Here is a 16329-nt window from a genome sequence, read left to right as displayed (position 1 = left end):
ACAGAATCACCCACCAAACTAGGACCAAGCGGCAAGGGAAAGCTCAACAGAGCAACCAGGACTCCTGGACTTGGGAGGAGATCCTGGACGGTAAAGGACCCTGGGCTCAGCCAGGGGAATATCGCCGTCCCAAGGCGGAGTTGGAAGCAGCGAAGGCAGAGAGGCGCTGGTATGAGGAGGCAGCGCGGCGACGCGGTTGGGAGCCCGTGAGTCAGACCCAAAAATTTCTTGGGGGGGGGCACACGAGGAGTGTGGCAAAGCCGGGTAGGATACCTGAGCCAACTCCCCGTGCTTACCGTGGAGGTAGAAGGCGTCGTACTGGTAAGACACCGTGTTATGCGGTAAAGCGCACGGTGTCCCCAGTACGCGTGCTTAGCCCAGTGCGGGCTATTCCACCTTGCCGCACTGGGAGGGCTAAGTTGGGCATCGAGCTGGATGTCATGAAGCCGGCCCAACGCATCTGGCCACCAGTGCGTCTCCTCGGGCCGGCATACATGGCACCAGCCTTACGAATGGTGTCCCCGGTTTGCCAGTATAGCCCAGTGCGGGCTATTCCACCTCGCCGCACTGGCAGGGCTACGGGCACCATTCAACCTGGTAAGGTTGGGCAGGCTCGGTGCTCAAGAGCACGTGTCCTCCTTCACGGCCCGGTATACCCGGTGCCACCTCCATGTACCAGTCCTCCGGTGGCAGCCCCCCGTACCAGGCTGTCTCTCCGGGTTCTCTCTCCAGCTGTTTCCTCCTCTCCAGCGCAGCCAGTGCCTATACCACGCACCAGGCTGTCTCTCCGTCTCCTCCCTACAGAGCCGTCCAGCCAGGACCTGCCAGAGCCGTCCAGCCAGGACCTGCCAGAGCCGTCCAGCCAGGACCTGCCAGAGCCGTCCAGCCAGGACCTGCCAGAGCCGTCCAGCCAGGACCTGCCAGAGTCCCTCAGCCAGGACCTGCCAGAGTCCCTCAGCCAGGACCTGCCAGAGTCCCTCAGCCAGGACCTGCCAGAGTCCCTCAGCCAGGACCTGCCAGAGTCCCTCAGCCAGGACCTGCCAGAGTCCCTCAGCCAGGACCTGCCAGAGTCCCTCAGCCAGGACCTGCCAGAGTCCCTCAGCCAGGACCTGCCAGAGTCCCTCAGCCAGGACCTGCCAGAGTCCCTCAGCCAGGACCTGCCAGAGTCCCTCAGCCAGGATCTGCCAGAGTATCTCAGCCGGGACCTGCCGGCCCTTATCCCGGTGCTGCCCCTTGTCCCGGTGCTGCCCCTTATCCCGGTGCTGCCCCTTATCCCGGTGCTGCCCTTTATCCCGGTGCTGGTCTTTATCCCGGTGCTGCCCCTTATCCTGGTGCTGCCCCTTATCCCGGTGCTGCCCCTTATCCCGGTGCTGCCCCTTGTCCCGGTGCTGCCCCTTGTCCCGGTGCTGCCCCTTGTCCCGGTGCTGCCCCTTGTCCCGGTGCTGCCCCTTGTCCCGGTGCTGCCCCTTGTCCCGGTGCTGCCCCTTGTCCCGGTGCTGCCCCTTGTCCCGGTGCTGCCCCTTATCCCGGTGCTGCCCCTTATCCCGGTGCTGCCCCTTATCCCGGTGCTGCCCTTTATCCCGGTGCTGGTCTTTATCCCGGTGCTGGTCTTTATCCCGGTGCTGCCCCTTATCCCGGTGCTGCCCCTTGTCCCGGTGCTGCCCCTTGTCCCGGTGCTGCCCCTTGTCCCGGTGCTGCCCCTTGTCCCGGTGCTGCCCCTTGTCCCGGTGCTGCCCCTTGTCCCGGTGCTGCCCCTTGTCCCGGTGCTGCCCCTTGTCCCGGTGCTGCCCCTTGTCCCGGTGCTGCCCCTTCTCCCGGTGCTGGCCGTTCATTTAGGGGGTTTTAGTTGGAGGGTGGTCATTGGGAGGGGTATACAGAAGCGGGGAGTGACTATGGTGGTGTGGGGACAGCGTCCGGAGCCTGAGCCACCACCGTGGTCAACTGCCCACCCAAACCCTCCCCTGGACTTTGTGCTGGTGCGCCCGGCGTTCGCACCTTGAGGGGGGGGTTCTGTCACGTTCCTGACCTGTTTTCTGTTGTTTTTGTATGTGTATGATGGTCAGGGCGTGAGTTTTGGGTGGGCAGTCTATGTTTTCTGTTTCTATGTTGGTTTTGGGTTGCCTGGTATGGCTCTTAATTAGAGGCAGGTGTTTTGCGTTTTCCTCTAATTGAGAGTCATATTTAGGTAGGGTGTTCTCACTGTTTGTTTGTGGGTGATTGTCTCCTGTTTCGTCCATGTCTGTACCATACGGGACTGTTTGGCTGTTCGTTCGTTTTGATGTAGTCTGTTCCTGTCCGTGAGTTCTACGTTTAGTTATGTAAGTTCATGTTCAGGTTTCGTCTACGTCGTTTTCTTGTTTTGTAATTTTGTAAGTGTTTTGTTTTCGTGTTGCCGTCGTATTCAAATAAAGAGATGGCTTATTTCCCTACTGCTGCGTATTGGTCCACTGATCCTTCTCTCCTCTCCTCATCTGAGGAGGAGGAGGACAACAGCCCTTACAATATACTCAGATTTACATCATACAAGGTGACGGATACATATTATTTTAAATATATATTTGTATTTGTTTACAGTGAGCTCCAACAGTATTAGGACAGTGACAAATGTTTAGTTGTTTTGGCTCTATACTACTTTAGTACATATTGAGGTGAATTTGTCCCAATACTTTTGGTCCACTAAAATGGGGGGACTATGTTCAAAAAGTGTTGTCATTTCTAAACGGTTATCCAGATATGGATGAAAATACTGACTGTCTACACTTTAACCTCATAGTCATTGTATTATTTAAGATCCAAAGTGCTGGAGTACAGAGCCAGAAGAACACACATAGTCTCACTGTCCCGATACTGTTGGAGCTCACTGGAAATACAACATAGAGATACATAGAGCGCTCTAAATAAAACATAGAGCTAGATAGAGCTCACTGGAAATATAACATAGAGCTACATAGAGCTCACTGGAAAAGAATGTTGAGCTACATAGAGCTCACTGGATATTAAACATAGAGCTACATAGAGCTCACCGGAAATAAAACATAGAGCTACATAGAGCTCACCGGAAATAAATCATAGAGCTACATAGAGCTCTCTGGAAATACAACATAGAGTTACATAGAGCTCACTGGATATTAAACATAGAGCTACATAGAGCTCACTGGATATTAAACATAGAGCTACATAGAGCTCACTGGAAATAAAACATAGAGCTACATAGAGCTCACTGGATATTAAACATAGAGCTACATAGAGCTCACTGGATATTAAACATAGAGCTACATAGAGCTCACTGGAAATAAAACATAGAGCTACATAGAGCTCACTGGATATTAAACATAGAGCTACATAGAGCTCACTGGATAATTGTGACATGTGTTCAATATTTCTATATTATAACATGCTTTTTGATTATTATTATATTGTGCTGTTGTTTTATTACTGGTTGATATCATTTCATTTTAAAGGTTAACTCTTAGTTGTTCTCTACTCATGTTATAATTATTTTTGTTAGATTTTATACTTGGTGGTCAAGTCTTCAATCAGATATTTTATATAATACATGATGATGGATACAGGATTGTATTTTTTTTATTTTTTTTATTTTTTACATAAATAGTTTTATTTCAATATTATGATACCATACTATTATTGTTTTCACATTGACTTAATGTATTACTCATGAATGATGTTTTTTCATTTTACAGGTCGAAATTTTTGTTATTCTTGTTTTGTTATTTGTTATTTTATTAGGATCCTTATTAGCTGTTGCAAAAGTAGTAGCTACTCTTTCTTCATGAAACATGAAACAACATGGCATAATACAGAACATTAATATACAAGAACAGCTCAAGGACAGAACTATATCAATTTAAATAAGGCACACGTAGCCTACATATCAATACATACACACAAACTATCCAGGTCAAATAGAGGAGAGGCGTTGTGCCGTGAGGTGTTGCTTCATCTGTTTTTTTAAACCAGGTTTGCTGTTTATTTGAGCATTCTGAGATGGAAGGCAGTTCCATGCAATAATGGCTCTATATCATACTGTACACTTTCTTGAATTTGTTTTGGATTTGGGGACTGTGAAAGACCCCTGGTGGCATGTCTGGTGGGGTAGGTGTGTGTGTCAGAGCTGTGTGTAAGTTGACTGTGCAAAACAATTTGAATTTTTAACACATTAATGTTTCTTAATCTATGCATAGTCGATTTACCCCAACCAACATGTACAAACTAACCTGACTAATCTGTATCTCCGCACATTGACTCGGTACCGGTACCCCCTGTATATGGCCTCGTTATTATTATTGTGTTACTTTTCTGTATCTTTTACTTTAGTTAATTTAGAAAATATTTTCTTAACTGTATCTTGAACTGATATTTGATATTACATAAGGAGATGGATACTGTCACGGCATTCAGAGGAGCACGGCATTCAGAGGAGTTTGAGTTGTTTTAAGTTGTTTTAAATATATTGTACCAACAAGTCATTTTTCTATGATACTAGTGTAACATTTAAATGATTGTATCTGTTCTGGTGTTGGTGGTGGAGTATTCATTTAAAGGGGCAATCTGTGATCTGGAATTCCACTTTAGGATTTAAAATAATGTACCCATTGATTCTTGAAGATTATAACTTATAAATGCCTCATGATTTTAGTTCAACTGTCATTTCCCATCAAAACCCAAAATGTAAACTTGTTTCACTCCATTGTTTGTAAACAATGTAATTGTAAACAAACACTGTTCAGTCTCAAAAACATAGTTTAAACTATAATGTTGATATCATGGATGGTCATCCTGTATAGTCTCATAAACATATGTTTATCTATAATGTTGATATCATGGATGGTCATCCTGTATAGTCTCATAAACATATGTTTATCTATAATGTTGATATGATGGATGGCCAGTACTTGAATTCATTGCTCTGTCTATTAATTTGAGAGTGGTTACATTTCTCTAGCCCCATCCTTCAGTTTTTACCCAAAATAGTGGTGGGGTTTACGCTTTGTTATTGGTTGAACTGCAGATTGCCCTTTAACTTTTTGACTACGATACAGTCATCCTTTGTGCAGTAAAAAAAAATATATAAAGTTATGAAAATGACGCTAATTTGTTTCGTTTTTTTGTTTAATACTTATTTCAAGAAACAGAGGAAAGAATAGAAAGGATTTTGATACAGGATGTTAGACCTGACCTCAGATCATCAGTTAGTCAATAGGAACACTGTCTACTGTTGTATACATGATGTTAGACCTGACCTCAGATCATCAGTAAGTCAATAGGAACACTGTCTACTGTTATATACAGGATGTTATACCTGACCTCAGATCATCAGTAAGTCAATAGGAACACTGTCTACTGTTTTGTACATGATGTTAGACCTGACCTCAGATCATCAGTAAGTTAATAGGAACACTGTCTACTGTTTTGTACAGGGTGTTAGACCTGACCTCAGATCATCAGTAAGTCAATAGGAACACTGTGTACTGTTGTATACAGGATGTTAGACCTGACCTCAGATCATCAGTAAGTCAGTAAGAACACTGTCTAATATTGTTGTTGGACCTGGCTTCAGATCCTAGAAAAAGAATAACTCAGATCCACGTTTTACAATCAGTCCACTCTGATGGTAAATAAACTTTATTCAAAAATATATCAATCAATCCAATTAAATTCAGTCAACAAATTAATCATCAAAGCAACTCTTCGATTAATATGTACAATCAATCAATGAACAAATTAAGCAGGAAATCAATCTAATCACCAAATCCAATTAACAAATCATGGAATCAAATGACCAATTAACCAACCAATCAATTCATCCATCAATGTACGATGTATAAAATAACAGCATCCAAGCACAGTGTATATTTGCACATCTATAAAACACATATAGTAAAATGTTAACAAACAGAGCTTTGTGATCCGATACAAAATAGGAAGAACATTTAATCATCAGCAATTCGTATTCATCACCAATAATTGCAAAATAAAGTTTTAACTTAATTTGCAATTAAAGCATTTGAATCGTGTTATAGGCTTTGGTTTTTCCGTGTATGTTTTGAGGTTGGACTTTAGCAAGAATAGCATGTTAGCATGTAGGGCGCACCGAATGGTGTCACCTCGTTAGTCAGTACGTGTTACGCCTGTGCTGGCTTGTCCATCTCGTTAGTGGGAAGGTGTTTCACCTGTGCTGGCCAGGTTCTAGTCAAGAGTGTCTGGCCTAGTGCCCCAGTTGTCTTAAGAGATGTGGATGGTCAACACCTTTAGTTGTCTCTCCCTATTTGACTTCTAGAAAGACAACCTTTATCTGATCTTCCCTGTTTTCGTTTTGCTACATTTTTGGGTTTGCTTCCTGTCTTTAAGTTTGGTGTGGGTTTTTATTTTGTTTGCCTCTTCTTTGGCAAATTTAGTGGGGGCTCATGGTGGGTGTTGTTTAGGTTCCGGTTGTTGTTGCTAGTCAACTTTCAGTGGACACCCCCATAATGGAATCAAATTGGAGGGCCTGTTGTCCGGACCTCTGGCTGCCACAGGGTTCAATTCTCGGGCCGACTCTTTTCTCAGTATATATCAATGATGTCGCTTTTGCTGCTGGTGATTCTCTGATCCACCTCTACGCAGACGACACCATGTATACATCTGGCCCTTCTTTGGACACTGTGCTAACTAACCTCCAAACGAGCTTCAATAACATACAACACTCCTTCCGTGGCCTCCAACTGCAAGTAAAACTCATTGCATGCTCTTCAACCGATTGCTGCCCGCCCGTCCAGCACCACCACTCTGAAAGGTTCTGACTTAGAATACGTGGACAACTATAAATACCTTGGTGTCTGGTTAGACTGTAAACTCTCCTTCCAGACTCACACTAAGCATCTCCAATCCAAAATTAAATCTAGAATTGGCTTCCTATTCGCAACAAAGCCTCCTTCACTCATGCTGCCAAACATACCTTCGTAAAACTGACTATCCTACCGATCCTTGACTTACAAAATAGCCTCCAACACTCTACTTAGCAAACTGGATGTAGTCTATCACAGTGCCATCCATTTTGTCACCAAGCCCCATATACTACCCACCACTGCGACCTTATTATTATTGTTATCCACTCTAATGTAGAAGAATACTGTTGTGGTACAGTGCTGTTCCTTGATGTACAAAAGGGTCAAAGGTACACAAAAGGTATCTTTAGAGGTACAAACAGGAACTCACATGGTACTGGTCCTGTATCTGCCAGCTGCTGGCTAGAGCACCGGTCCCAACACCAGAGTACATTCACTCTATAACTGTATCTGAGTACATTCACTATATAACTGTATCTGAGTACATTCAATATGTAACTGTATCTGAGTACATTCACTATATAACTGTATCTGAGTACATTCACTATATTACTGTATCTGAGTACATTCACTATATAACTGTATCTGAGTACATTCAATATGTAACTGTATCTGAGTACATTCACTATATAACTGTATCTGAGTACATTCACTATATAACTGTATCAGAGTAAATTCACTATTTTACTGTATCTGAGTACATTCACTATATAACTGTATCTGAGTACATTCAATATGTAACTGTATCTGAGTACATTCACTATATAACTGTATCTGAGTACATTCAATATGTAACTGTATCTGAGTACATTCACTATATAACTGTATCTGAGTACATTCAATATGTAACTGTATCTGAGTACATTCACTATTTAACTGTATCTGAGTACATTCACTATATAACTGTATCTGAGTACATTCAATATGTAACTGTATCTGAGTACATTCACTATATAACTGTATCTGAGTACACTGTATCTGTCTGCTGCTGGCTAGATCACTATTACAAACACCAGAGTACATATAACGCAACATCTTATGTGACTAATCAATCGGTAGAGTTGTAAATGCGATATAAGCATCTGCCTCTAACCCTAGGAAGCTCTTTGCCACCTTCTCCTCCCTTCTGAATCCTCCTCCCCCTCCTCCCCCCTCCTCCCTCTCTGCGGATGACTTCGTCAACCATTTTGAAAAGAAGGTCGACGACATCCGATCCTCGTTTGCTAAGTCAAACGACACCGCTGGTTCTGCTCACACTGCCCTACCCTGTGCTTTGACCTATTTCTCCCCTCTCTCTCCAGATGAAATCTCGCGTCTTGTGACGGCCGGCCGCCCAACAACCTGCCCGCTTGACCCTATCCCCTCCTCTCTTCTCCAGACCATTTCCGGAGACCTTCTCCCTTACCTCACCTCGCTCATCAACTCATCCTTGACCGCTGGCTACGTCCCTTCTGTCTTCAAGAGAGCGAGAGTTGCACCCCTTCTGAAAAACCTACACTCGATCCCTCCGATGTCAACAACTACAGACCAGTATCCCTTCTTTCTTTTCTCTCCAAAACTCTTGAACGTGCCGTCCTTGGCCAGCTCTCCTGCTATCTCTCTCAGAATGACCTTCTTGATCCAAATCAGTCAGGTTTCAAGACTAGTCATTCAACTGAGACTGCTCTTCTCTGTGTCACGGAGGCGCTCCGCACTGCTAAAGCTAACTCTCTCTCCTCTGCTCTCATCCTTCTAGACCTATCGGCTGCCTTTGATACTGTGAACCATCAGATCCTCCTCTCCACCCTCTCCGAGTTGGGCATCTCCGGCGCGGCCCACGCTTGGATTGCGTCCTACCTGACAGGTCGCTCCTACCAGGTGGCGTGGCGAGAATCTGTCTCCGCACCATGTGCTCTCACCACTGGTGTCCCCCAGGGCTCTGTTCTAGGCCCTCTCCTATTCTCGCTAAACACCAAGTCACTTGGCTCTGTCATATCCTCACATGGTCTCTCCTATCAATGCTATGCAGACAACACACAATTAATCTTCTCCTTTCCCCCCTCTGATAACCAGGTGGCGAATCGCATCTCTGCATGTCTGGCAGACATATCAGTGTGGATGACGGATCACCACCTCAAGCTGAACCTCGGCAAGACGGAGCTGCTCTTCCTCCCGGGGAAGGACTGCCCGTTCCATGATCTCGCCATCACGGTTGACAACTCCATTGTGTCCTCCTCCCAGAGTGCTACGAACCTTGGCGTGATCCTGTCGTTCTCAACTAACATCAAGGCGGTGACCCGTTCCTGTAGGTTCATGCTCTACAACATTCGCAGAGTACGACCCTGCCTCACACAGGAAGCGGCGCAGGTCCTAATCCAGGCACTTGTCATCTCCCGTCTGGATTACTGCAACTCGCTGTTGGCTGGGCTCCCTGCCTGTGCCATTAAACCCCTACAACTCATCCAGAACGCCGCAGCCCGTCTGGTGTTCAACCTTCCCAAGTTCTCTCACGTCACCCCGCTCCTCCGCTCTCTCCACTGGCTTCCAGTTGAAGCTCGCATCCGCTACAAGACCATGGTGCTTGCCTACGGAGCTGTGAGGGGAACGGCACCTCCGTACCTTCAGGCTCTGATCAGGCCCTACACCCAAACAAGGGCACTGCGTTCATCCACCTCTGGCCTGCTCGCCTCCCTACCTCTGAGGAAGTACAGTTCCCGCTCAGCCCAGTCAAAACTGTTCGCTGCTCTGGCACCCCAATGGTGGAACAAACTCCCTCACGACGCCAGGTCAGCGGAGTCAATCACCACCTTCCGGAGACACCTGAAACCCCACCTCTTTAAGGAATACCTAGGATAGGATAAAGTAATCCTTCTAACCCCCCCCCCCCTTAAAAGAGTTAGATGCACTATTGTAAAGTGGTTGTTCCAATGGATATCATAAGGTGAATGCACCAATTTGTAAGTCGCTCTGGATAAGAGCGTCTGCTAAATGACTTAAATGTAAATGTAAATAAACACATTTATAAACTTGTCTTTTTCATTAGAAACAAGGGAATTTAACCGGGGAAAAAGTTATTTTTATGTCAACTACATCATCACTCCCAGCCTTTTATCCTCAACATGTCAACTAAATACTAAATGTATTTTTTAAATTTTCACATGGAAATCTGTCGCTAATAGGTTGGAAACCTAGCTATTGATAAGAAATATAGTCTTTTTTTTTTACATTGTGGTGCAGCTAGTAGTCCACAAGGATGACAACAGTGGCCTTCTTACATTCTTTGGGGAGAACCCTGTCAGGGATGATAGACATGTTACCCACTAGTAATTACCAGTTGGAGGATCGTTCAAGTGGAATTTCCCCCAGTCGTCAGTAGTAGAATCCCACTTCCCGCTTGGTATTGAACGCAGCATTAGATACAATCATTGCTGCATAAAAAAGGTCTCTTGAGCCCGATGCTGCTAAATTTCTGAAATTATGCAACTTATTTTCTCAGAGTTCTGGTTCTGCTGGTCCAAGTGCTGTGTCTCTGTCGGTAAGAAGTGACAGACCAGCTGCTGATCTGAAACCAGAGAAAGGCCCACTGACACAGATCATGTGACCTACAGCTGCCAGTGAGGCCTCAGTTTGGGCTGTATAGTGTATGAAATATATTAATTTGAGAAGGGGGAAGGGGGGGGGGGGGTCAGGGGAACCTTTAGATACCAGGCTACTTGCAATATAGACTAACAAGTCATTAGATTGGCTTTTATAACACATAGGTAAGGCAGTCGCCATCTACTAGACATTTATACATGCTTTTTATGAAACACAAGTCATCATGTACTATAGACCTATTACAATAAAACATTGAATGAATGCATGAATGCTAAATAATGCTAATTACCCTATTAAAGGTGAAGTTGTGGACTGTCTGTGTATTTTACTTGATTTATTCATGTTCAGGCTATTTGCTTTGCTTCTAAATCTCAGTGTCTCTTACGCCAGCGAGGCAACTAGGTTTTGAACTGTTGCAGACAGGAAGAGCCGCCCGCGTATCTGCCTTCTCATTGGCTAAAATAGTCGCATCTGTTCTCATCTTCTCCTGTCTGTCTTTCATATTTGAGGACATGTTTTTCCATTGTTAGAGCGGTCACTCAACTTGTCAATATAATGCACTGAACAAATGCAACATGTAAAGTGTTGGTCCAATATTTCATGAGCTGAAATTAAAGATCCCAGAAATGTTCCCAACGCACAAAAAGCTTATTTCACTCAAATGTTGTGTACGACTATGTTTACATCGTTGTCAGTGAGCATTTGTCCGTTGTCAAGATAATCCATCCACCTGACAGGTGTGGCATTTCAAGAAGCTGACTAAACAGCATGATCATTACACAGGTGCACCTTCTGCTGGGGACAATAAAAGGCCACTCTAAAATGTGCAGTTTTGTCACACAACACAGATGTCTTAAGTTTTAAGGGAGCGTGCAAATTGGCATGCTGACTGCAGGAATGTCCGCCAGAGCTGTTGCTAGAGAACTGAATGTTAATATTTCTTCTATAAGATTCTGGCAGTATATCCAACCGGCATCACAACCGCAGACCACATGCATGGCGTTGTGTGGGCGAGCGGTTTGCTGATGTCAACATTGTGAACAGAGAGCCCCATGGTGGCGGTGTGGTTGTGGTATGGGCAGGCATAAGCTATGGTCAACAACAACAGTTGCATTTTATCGATGGCAATTTCAATGCACAGAGATATCGTGAAGATATCTGTGACCAACAGATGCATATCTATATTCCCGGTCATGTGAAATCCATAGATTAGGGCCTAATTTATTTATTTAAATTATATGAACTGTTACTCAGTAAAATATTTGAAATTGTTGCATGCTTGTTCAGTATATGTTGGTTCAGCTATACTACATGATCAAACATCTCATTCCAAAATCATGAGCAAAAACATGGAGTTGGTCCCCCTTCGCTGCTCTAACAGCCTCCGCTCTTCTGAGAAGGTTTTCCAGTAGATGTTGGAACGTTGCTGAAGGGACTTGCTTCCATTCAGTCACAAGAGCATTAATGAGGTTGGGTACTGATGTTGGGCGATTAGGCCTGGCTCGCAGTCTGCGTTCCATTTCATCCCAAAGGTGTTCCATGGGGTTGAGGTCAGGGCTCTGTGCAGGCCATCAAGTTCTTCCACACCGATCTCCCCCCCAATATTTCTGTATGTGTGCGTCTGCTCTGCCATAGATCCCATTTCATGAACCTTTCGACGAACAGTTCTTGTGCTGACCTTGTTTCCAAAGGCAGCTTGGAACTCTGTAGTGAGTGTTGCAACTGAGGAAAGACAATTTTTACCAATTAGCGGCTGAGCCGTTGTTGCTCCTAGACGTTTCCACTTCACAATAACAATTTGACAAACTGACATGTTGGAAAGGTGACATCATTTGAAGGTGCCACGTTGAAAGTCACTAAGCACTTCAGTAAGGCCATTCTACTACCAACGTTAATTATAATCCACACGATAATTCACATTTCCTGATTCTGTATGATTATTTCCTGATGTAAGAAACTGGTCAAATTAAGATTCTACATCTGTATGACAGAGAGGGGGAGAGAGAGAGAGAGAGAGAGAGAGAGAGAGAGAGAGAGAGAGAGAGAGAGGTCATGATCAGATGAGCTCCTGCATTTTTCAGCATTTTCTTTAAAAAATATAGATTTAGAGTTAGTTAAACTTGGATTTTTTGTCAGGAACACATACAGGATGCTACCCTCTACAACATAACCCTAAATTCAAATCAAAACTCAAAACCTACAACCTGATTTTGGACGGAATTACGGAATCACCTGAAAGATTCACAACTACCAAGGATTATTACACAGCAAATTCTCTGGAAAACAACAGTAACCTGAAAACACCACCCAACCTGGAACTGAGTGAGTAATGTTTAGTCTGAAACTATATTCTATTGCCAAAAGCCAAGAAGAAAAATACATGACATTACTTTATAAGCATTGAATGAAACATAATTGCCAAGCTTGATACAGCTTCAACTAGCACTGACGTGTCAAGTGAGAGGTGTCAAAGACCATTAGCCCAACAATGGCAGGAGAGTCGAATAGTCTACCCCAACCAAATGGAGAGGCCTTAGAAGCTCCCTCCTGCTGTTCAGAGGTAATTAAAATACAGTACCCTGGGAGTGTAAAGAATGACAAGGCAAGAAAAGAGCACAAAATGAAGCTCCTTATGGAAAATCAAGAGACACTTTTTGCTGACTATTACAAAAATGGGAACATCAGCAACCTTATCTTCCACACAAACCATCCCCTGGCATGGCACAGTGCTATATTAGCACACTACCCCTCTGTTAAGAGAGGGGGGGTTAACGAGGGGTGGAAACTCAGGATACTTGACAACGAGGACTCTGAGTCAGCTAACATAAATCTATATAAGTCTGGAACAGTATTGGTACAGGGCAACCCCAAACAGTTTCAGCTGGACTTTAACCTAATCAAAGAATTAGCCCAGCAGGAGAAGCTCTCCCTTGATAAAGATACCCCCACCCCAAGCGGGTCAGACCAAAACTCTTCATCATATAACCCCACAGACGAGCAACCCTCAGCAGACAGTCAACCTCCCAGTACAGAGCACTTCTCCCTCATTGAAATGAAGGATAAATTCACCCAGCTGGAGGTAAGGCAGGTTGAGCTGGAACAGCAGGTGATTACACTCCAGTCAGCACAGACCCAGACAACAGTCCAGCACAACAACACCCCCTTAACCTCTTGAGAATACAGGGGGTAATATTTTCGCATTAGCATAATTTGCTCTACAGATTAAACTGCCTCTTATTCAATTATTGCTCTTACTATATGCATATGAATCATACCATTGGAAAGAAAACAATCCCTAGTTTCTAAATCCGTTTCAATTTTGTCTCTGAGTGATACAGAAGTCATTCAACAGCACTTTCCATGACCAAGAACATAAAATCAAGATGTTTATGCTGGCTTCAAAGCTCTGCCTATATATGGTCGTGCCTCCTATGACCCGAAACACAACTCACTGGCCTTCCTCTGGGTGTCTAGAGGACGTCAGAGGAAAAATTTCTTGTCTATCTGGGACTGACGTGAAATGAGAGCAAAATCTTTGGCATGACCGACAACTTCCGGTTCTTTGTTGCATGGAAATTGGAGCTACGTTTGTCTTCTGTTGTGCGGCCATTATTATCTCCGTGTCGAAGTTTGTTTGATACATGTGACCAGATCATCGTAATGTATGTTTTTTTAATATAGTTTAATCAGATTATTTGAATTTTTTAGGGAGTTTTTCGGTGTTCCGTTGTTAGATTTTAGTATCGTTTGAGAAATCCGTGCCACTCGACCGGTACCTGTGCTAAATGGAGTGGGAAAGGAACATTTCTGAACGGAACCAACGACTCATCTTGACAAAGGACACTTTGATCAACATTCTGATGAAAGATCAGCCATAGTAAGACCCAATTTACGATTTTATATCATATCTGTTGTGCATGTGAACTGGACGTGGGCGCCTAGCCGAATCTGCCTGGTAAAAATATCGTGTCCTCCGCTAACGTGGTTAGCTAATAGATTTACATATTCTGTCTTCCCTGTAAAACATTTTAAAAATCTGAAATGGTGGCTTTATTCACAAGACCTGTATCTTTCATCTGGTGTCTTGGACTTATGATTTAATGATATTTAGATGCTACAAGTTACTTGTGACGCTATGCTAGCTGTGCTAATCAGTGGGGTGAGTTGGGGGGTGCTACCGGATCAGGGTTGCTGACTCGTGAGAAGTTAACCAGACCAGGAGAGCTGGAGGTGGAGAGAGACACATCTGGACTCTGGACAGTTAAGAGACAACTTCAACTGAAGAAAGAGCAGAAGCAGGAGCAGGAGCAGAACAGAGCACTAGAGGAGAGGATCAGACTGCTGGAGGAGAGGGAGAGGGGGATGGAGGAGAGGATCAGACTGCTGGAGGAGAGGTTGAGGGGGATGGCATGTGACAGAGAACAACCCATTAGGGAGGTGGCCATCCCCACAGAGAAGCCAGCAGAACAGCCCACCTCATCACCCGACAAAAGTCTCGACACCACAGCAGAACAGTCCACACCAGACCCTGACCATAGAGTCAACATCACAGCAGAACAGACAAAAGAAAAACCCCAAGCCCAGCAGCTCTCACCCCCCCTGAGCACCCCCCCTGTCAGCCACCCTGATAGCCCTCCTGACAACCCCCCCACACCCACTGAGGACAAACACAAGACACAGATTTTTCTCCTTATGGACTCAAATGGGAAATTTATAGAAGAAAAAAAACTTTTTCCCAAACACAGTGTATCTAAACTCTGGTGTCCAAACACCCAGTGCGCCCTAGACCTTCTGTCTGAGGACAAACTAGGCTCACCTAGCCACATAATAATACACACAGGCACAAACGACCTGAGAGCACAGCAGGAAAGGGTGGCCACAGCACTGAAGGGAGTGATTGAAAAAGCTTCTTCTACTTTCCCCAATGCACAAGTGGTTATCTCCACCCTGCTACCACGAAAAGACTTCCACCCTGCTACAATACAGCGGGTAAACGCAAGCATCTCCCGTGACTGTGCCTCAAAACCAAATGTTTTCCTGGCCCACCACTCCACCCTGGACTTGAACAGCCTCTATGACCAGGTCCACCTCTACAAGGCAGCAGTGCCCACCTTTGCCCGGACTCTAAAGGACATCGCTCTCAAACGCAGCCCCAACACTTCACACAGGAGCAACAGATCAATAGACACCCCACCCAGACCAGCGAGACACCCTCCAAGACCTTCAGCACCCCACCCTGGACCTACACATAGAGGACCCACGCCAAGAGGACCTACATCCAGACCACAGCACCCCCAGACACACCCCCACCCCAACCAATCAACACCCCCCCACATCAACCATGCCCACACCCAATTTAGGCCCCCTCAGATCAGACCTATGCCACTCCTGCCCACCCCATGCACCCCACCCCAGCAGAGAGGGCATCAACATGGAAGTCACACATACGCCCAGGTAGTGAGCGGGCAAACAGGCCCAACCCCCACTCTTACACTCGCCCAAGCCAACGGCATGTACCAGATGCTCAGCAGGCTCTGCTCACACTTACTGGCCTGAGGCCAAACCACGACCAACAACATTGGACACTTTATGGAACAAAAAGCCTTCACTATATCATCCTGGAATATCCAAGGCCTGAGGTCATCTGCCTTTGGCCTAAAGAGCAGGAACCCGGACTTCACCAAAGAAATCGGTAATGCAGACATTGTCATCCTGCAAGAAACCTGGTACAGAGGAGACGGACCCACTGGTTGCCCTCTAGGTTACAGAGAGCTGGTAGTCCCATCCACCAAACTACCAGGTGTGAAACAGGGAAGGGACTCAGGGGGAATGCTAATTTGGTATAGAGCAGACCTAACTCACTCCATTAAATTAATCAAAACAGGAACATTTTACATTTGGCTAGAAA

Source organism: Salvelinus alpinus, chromosome 24 (assembly GCF_045679555.1).
Source record: "Salvelinus alpinus chromosome 24, SLU_Salpinus.1, whole genome shotgun sequence".
Classification (NCBI taxonomy): Eukaryota; Metazoa; Chordata; class Actinopteri; order Salmoniformes; family Salmonidae; genus Salvelinus; species Salvelinus alpinus.
The sequence above is the reverse complement of the archived record's forward strand: the minus strand, read 5'-3'. Positions refer to the sequence as shown.